Below are 6780 nucleotides of genomic sequence, written 5' to 3'. Positions count from 1 at the left end.
TTTCGATCATGGAGATACCACAATGGTCACAAGTGCGAGGATGATTGCAAGTCATTTTTTCCTCACTTTTTTCTTCCATAAATATTATACAATATATCTTCCCATTATATGTTTTCTTATAGTTATATTTAAAATAGTAAAATACCCAAAACAAACCCCACTCCCTGAACAGATATATCTACATCTACATCCACATCCACATCCATCCATCCATCCATCCATCCATCCATCCATCCATCCATCCATCTACCTACCTATCCATCCATCCACCCACCCATCCATCCATCCATCCATCCATCCATCCATCCATCCATCCATCCATCCATCCATCTATCTATCTATCTATCTATCTATCTATCTATCTATCTATCTACCTACCTACCTATCTTAATATTGGGGTGTATTGTAATGATTAAAATAAATGAAAGGCAAGAAGAGAAAATAAAATGGTTGGGTTCTAGGCATTCTCTAAGTTTGTTTCTTTTTCTTTCATTATTAAACTAGGGAATATCATCACAAGGGCAAACTCACAGAACACCACCAAGAACACAACAGAAAAATAGGATGCACGTGATAGGTGACCATGTAAAATTCATTCAATCCATAAGCATCCGTCAATCTAGACCAATATTTGGCAGCTTTAAGATATATGGTTGACTGGGGAATTCTGGGAGTTGAAGTTCAACTATCTTAAAGTTGCCAAGGTTGAAAAACACAGACTCAGATCATATATCAATCTAATGGTGTCCAAGCAGTTGCCAGTTGCCAAGGCACAAATAAATAAAGCTATGAGCACAACCGTACACCACTGATGGTTTCTGGAAGTCCAAAATGACTTGATGGCTCAAATCATTGTAATCTTCCCACCCTACCAAGACCGAGTTTCGAAAATTCTCTACCCCTTTTGGAAAAAAACATTGAAATGCAAAATCTCTTCCATCAAACTGAATGTGCACTAGCAGAAGAAAACTGTGCAAATACAGGGGGAAATTCTCTGCGTGCTGCTTTTTCAGACCTGGGCCCCTTTAAAATAGCCACGAATCAATAAGATGGCCCCAGATAAACCATTAAGCAAAACAAACAATCCAGGAAAAAAAGCGGAGATGGAAGTCCTCTCTCGAATAAAAAAGGGCTTTCGCTGGATAAGGTCATATTTAAATTATTTGGAGGAGCAACCATAGACGGTGGGTAGCAGGTGACTTATTTAATATCAGTAGGCTGCCTTGCTCCACTGAGATGGCCATAAAAATATGTATTTATACATTTGCGCCTATGACTCGGTAGGCGGTGCATATAATGGGCTCTAGGTTTTTACAAAAAAAAAAGAACTGAAGGAAGATGGGTTTATATATTGAATCCCTAGGTTTCCTGTTTGTCTGAAGCTTGACCCAGTGGCATTTTTTTCCCCCTCGACCGATGCGGTAAGGATCTTTGGCACGAGCACCAAATGGACATCCCCTCGTCATTCTCTGATTGATTTCTTTTTTCCGTACCTAAATCATTCGGGTGGACTGGGAAAAAGAAAGGCTTGCCTGCAGCAACCTGATTAAATATAGATGTGAATTGCAATGGGGTAATGATTATATATGGAGTTCTCGTAGAGGAGACCCTAAGTATACTTTCTCCGATACTGAATTTCCGAAAGCAGCCAAATCGATGTCTCCAGAAAACCCACACGGAGGAAGGCTGCCGTATAATCTTGTAACCTGAACTGAATATTCATGTGTACGTGGTGTGATAGCAATCTTCTGTGATATCATATGGGGATGTATCATATCATTTATATATTATATTGTGATAACAGTGACATGATAGCAGTCTTCCAGTACTTAAGGGGCTGTTGCAGAGATATGGGGGTTGACCTACAGATGTGCAGAGATGTGCACATCTCAATGTGCAGAGGGCAGGACAAGATGTGCACATCTAGATGTGCAGAGGGCAGGACAAGAAGTAATGTGTCATGCCCCTGGTGGAGACTGACTGTGAGGGAGAGGAGGAACAGCCGATAGGGAGTATAAGTGTGACTCCAGAGGTTGTGGAGGAGGCTGAGGAAGGGCAGAGGCTGGCTGAGCAGTCAGAGGAGGACCCAGGCCCATCCCCTCTCCATCCTAGGGCACGCAGGGAGGAGAGCATAAAGGAGAGACATGGTCTACTCAGGAGGAGAGGGCTTTGATCCTCTTTACCCACCTCGGAAGGATGGGAGGCTGAGTCAACCCCGAGTCCCATCAGGATCGAACTCCTGGCAGTGAGCAGAGTTGGCCTGAAAAACTGCATTCTAATCACGGCACTGCATCATTGAAGAGACTGGATAACTGTTTCTCTGAAATGGTCTCTGTTAGATTTTGCAGCAGCAGAAATTCAAATCCAGAAAGCACACACAGATGACTGATTCAGCAGGATTCATTAACTTCTTTATATACATAATAACATTTGAAGTAAAGTTTACAATACCAATAGTAGGTTCTTCCAATGTAACACAAGCAAAACACAAGCAGCAGCTTCAGAGCTCAGAGCAGAGAGGTTTCACTTTAAACAGCTCAGATAAGTTTGGTTTCTTCAGAGCTGAGCATGGAGCTAAGCCACGCCCAGACTGCTTCCAGTCTCAACCCCCAATTCAACTCCCAATGGCTGACCTTGTTAACTATGTCTCTGCCAGTTCATGAATAGTCTGACAGTCTCCTGCTCAAGCAAAGGATTGGACTAGGAAACTTCCAAACCTGTTATTCTGTGTTCTGTGTAGGATATTCTCCTGTGCTTCCCCTCTTGGAGAAAAGACTGGAAAAGTTGAGGGCTTTTTGAGTGCTAAACCCTTCCAACCATGCCTGTTGACACACAATGTTTGGGGACCATCCAAGACTGTCATCCATGACTAGTCTACCTGCTTCGTTTCTTGGAGAGCCATCTAAATGTGGACAAGTGATTGTTCTTATCTCCTCGAAGGATTGGGACACCCACCTATCTTGGAGGACATCCAGCATTCAGCAAGAGTCACACTTGCCCTGGACTTCCAAGCGATTCAGAAACAAGAGGGGCGCAAATATTTCAGGGCAAATTTTGTTTGTTATTTCTTTCCCCCATTAAGGATTTAACACACGTTTCTGCATAAGGTTTGGTAGACTGGCTTCACGGAATGAAAGAATATATTTTGCTCTCACTTTGCAGGTATATGTGAACACCTGAGGACAGAGGGAATGGTAAATAGCGAGGTGAAATGGCAATGAAATGCAAAGAAAAAAATGGTTGGGGAGAGCCTATTAGACTTGAACTTATGCAACGAAGGTCAGCTGTCATGCACAATAGCAGTCATTAAAATAAAATATAAATACCCCAGCAGGGCTGAGAAAGAGTCTTGTTTATCTTCTAGCTGTAACTTTTTTTCCTCTCTTTTAGCTTAGTTCTTTCTTGGATTGGGAACAATGGCAACTGGTATCCAGTGTAGAAAGACCCAAAGGATCTATTTTTCTTTCTTTCTATCTCTCCCTACAGAAAAAAAAGACAGTTATTGGTGAAGAAACACCTTCTCAGCTGGGGAACAGAACAACTCGGTGGCAAAACATACCACTTCTGCCCCCATAGAGCAGAACAGAAAGCTTCCTGAATCCATGTTTCATAGCTCATAAAACAATAATAACAATGCAGTTTGTGGTTAAAAGAGATCGGACAAGATCTTGTGTGATTCAGAAGGCAAAGATACTTGTTATCCAAGCTCTGTGAATCCAATGAGCGTCCCATCATTTATTAGACCTTTCTAAGCCTGTCACCCTTTCGAATGCAACCGTCAAACACAAAACTTGATTTAAGATAATTTAAGAAAAAATACTGGGTGACGATTGCTAAATGGTTTGTCTAGATCAGGGTGGGGTCAAACTCGACTAATGCAATCCTAACTTGCATTAAGAGAGGGATACAATCAAGATCAAGGGAAGTACTAATACCACTCTATAAAGCCTTAGTAAGACCACACCTAGAGTACTGCATCCAGTTTTGGTCAGCACATTATAAAAAAGATGTTGGTGGGGCCAGTCAGAGGTGGGATTTGCCAGTTCTCCAAACTACTCCAAATTTCCGCTTACTGGTTCTCAGAAACTGGTCGGAACCTGCTGAATGGAAGCTGCTCAAGGGAAGAACCAACCAAGAACTACGGAGAAATTTCCTGACAGAGAGAGCAATTAATTAGTGGAAGGGCTTCCCTTCAGAAGTTGTGAGTCCCTTCCAACTCAGTTATTCTGTAATTCTGTCAGTCCCATGGCCTTTCCGCCTTTCTAGCACTGAGGAGGTTCTTTTCTTCCTTTTCCTGGTTTATTTTGCAAACTTCATGTAATGAGAGGTCGGGCAGCAATTACTATGATATGGAACTGGATTATAAAAACAGGTATGTGAGGGAGGCAAGGGTGGGCTCCTGGGGGTTCGTAGGGGTTTCGGAGAACCCCTAGCTAAGATTCTGTGCAGTTTGGAGAACTCCCCAAATCCACCCATCCACCCCACCCCACTCAGGAATCCCCTCGCAACCTGTTTTGGATGCAGGTAAGTGCAGGGCACACCCAGGGGCTCGGGGAGGTCAAAAAACGGCCCTCTGGAAGTTTGGGAAGGCTGGAAACGGGCCTGTTTCTGGCTTCCAGAGAGCCTCCGGAGCCCGGGGAGGCCGTTTTTGCCCTCCCAGAGGCTCAAGGAAAGCCTCCGGAGTCCGGGCAAGGCAAAAAGCCCCCCTCCCCCACACACACACAGTGGTGTAGGAGGCTGACTAGGCCACGCCCACTCAACAGCCAGGCAGAGAACCCTTTGCTAAAATTTTTGAAGACCACTCCTGGGTGGTGGTATCCTGTGACTCCAGAAAAGAGAAAAAAAAATAGACTACTATTTTTAGAAAACAAGTTCGACACACCCAGATCCAATATTTTTGAAGGACCTTCCATGTTGAGAGAGAGTGTCAAATTAAACATTCAGATTTGAAAACTCCAGCTCTGTAAAGAGTTGTGTTGCTTTGCTAAAAAACAAAAGTGTTTGCACAATGGCAGGAAGGATATACATTCCTGGCACCCACGGCAAGAAGAGAATGAGAGAAAAGAAAGCCAAAAATGAGGAATAAAGAATATTATAACTTTAAAATGTTAGAGATTTTTTTTTTTTTTAGTTTGGTGAACAGTTAAGGTTAAATTGCCTAGATTAAAGCATTTATAAAAGAAAGGTAAGAAGAAGAAAAAGCCCTCTCAGTTCTTGAAATTATTGTAAATTTGAAGTTGATCCCTGCTGGTTTATTCTGTCGTTATAATACTCTCTCCCACTCCCAAACCTGTTTCCACATAATCCCACAGAACAAGCACTTTGTTGCAAGAATAGCAATTAATGTGGGAATCATCTAATTCTTTCTCTTAACAACCTACTAAATCCAAATAGCCATAACTTTAATTCCCCCATGAACAATACTGTATGTTAGAGATTCCCAAATTTCAACCAGATGACCTTTACCGTTCCAATAAGATGACTAACATATTGAAAAGCAAACTATGACTGCATTTGATCAATTCTTGGATGAGAGATAAACCAGAAATCCTAGACAATCCTAGGTAAAATGGTCCGTTGCTTCCTTGAAGGTGACCATTTCGAACTCACCGAGGTGAGGGCCGCCTGCCTCTCCTCAGAATCCAGGTGACATCTTCTGCAAGAAGGTGAGGTTCTACATATCATGAGCAAGGAGAGAAGCAACCTAGAACCAAGGAGAAATTTCCTAAAACAGTGAGAACAATTAGTAGAATGACTTGCCTCTAGAAGCTGTGAGTGCTCCAACATTGAAGGCTTTTAAGAAGAGATTGGACAATCATTTGTCTGAAATGGTTTAGGGCCTCCTGCTTGAGGGTTTCCTGGTTGAGCTGGACTAGAAGTTTGTCAAGGTCCCTTCCAACTCTGTTATTTTGTTATTCTAGGCCAAGGGTCTTCCAACTTGACAGCTTTAAGACTTGTAGACTTCAACACCCAGAATTCCTGAGCTAACATGACTGGAGGAGGAATTCTGGGAGTTGAAGTCCACCAGTCTTAAAGCTGCCAAGTTTGAAGACCCCTAGTTTAAGGCATTGTTTCTCAACTCCAAAAACTTTAAGATGGGTGGACTTCAACTCCCAGAATTCCTGAGCTAACATGACTGGAGGAGGAATTCTGGGAGTTGAAGTCCACCAGTCTTAAAGCTGTCAAGTTTGAAGACCCCCCTGTTCTAGGCTGAACTAGAAAGCAGATGAGAAAAATCTAAAAAGAAAGTAATAGGGAACCAGTTTGATATTCTTGCCATAAGACAGGGCCATAAAGTCTTCAGAAGCCAAATTCAACATGAAAGAATTTCTTCTTTTGCTTCTTACTTTAGTTTTCGGTTCCTACTCCAATTTTTATTGTGTTGGCAATCTGAAGTGGGAAGAACCCACGTTAAATTGTTCTTTCCATCTAAAAGACCCATCTTGAATTTATATTTAACTGTTCTCTTTCCGTCTTTCCTAAACCCCAGGGGATGTTTTCATCAGAAACCTAGTTATCCTAGGCCGTCCTTAGCAATTTTTTCCAGAACGGAAATAGTAGATTTGTCTTTTCTATCTGCTCTAATCCCTCTGCCACACATGAACATGTAAGTGTGTGTGTCTAGATATGGATGCTTGTGATGTGTGTGTGTGTGTTTAGAGAGGGAACGAAAAAGACAACACAAAGTCAAGTCTGATTTGGCTGCACACAAAACAACAACAACAACAAATATTTGATGGGTTAGATTAGCTTCCATTGCTAGCTATGTCTCCTCCTTCG

This window comes from Pseudonaja textilis, chromosome 11 (assembly GCF_049901715.1).
Source record: "Pseudonaja textilis isolate UNSWEBS1 chromosome 11, rPseTex1.2, whole genome shotgun sequence".
In the NCBI taxonomy this organism is placed as follows: domain Eukaryota; kingdom Metazoa; phylum Chordata; class Lepidosauria; order Squamata; family Elapidae; genus Pseudonaja; species Pseudonaja textilis.
This window is presented reverse-complemented; position numbering follows the sequence as displayed.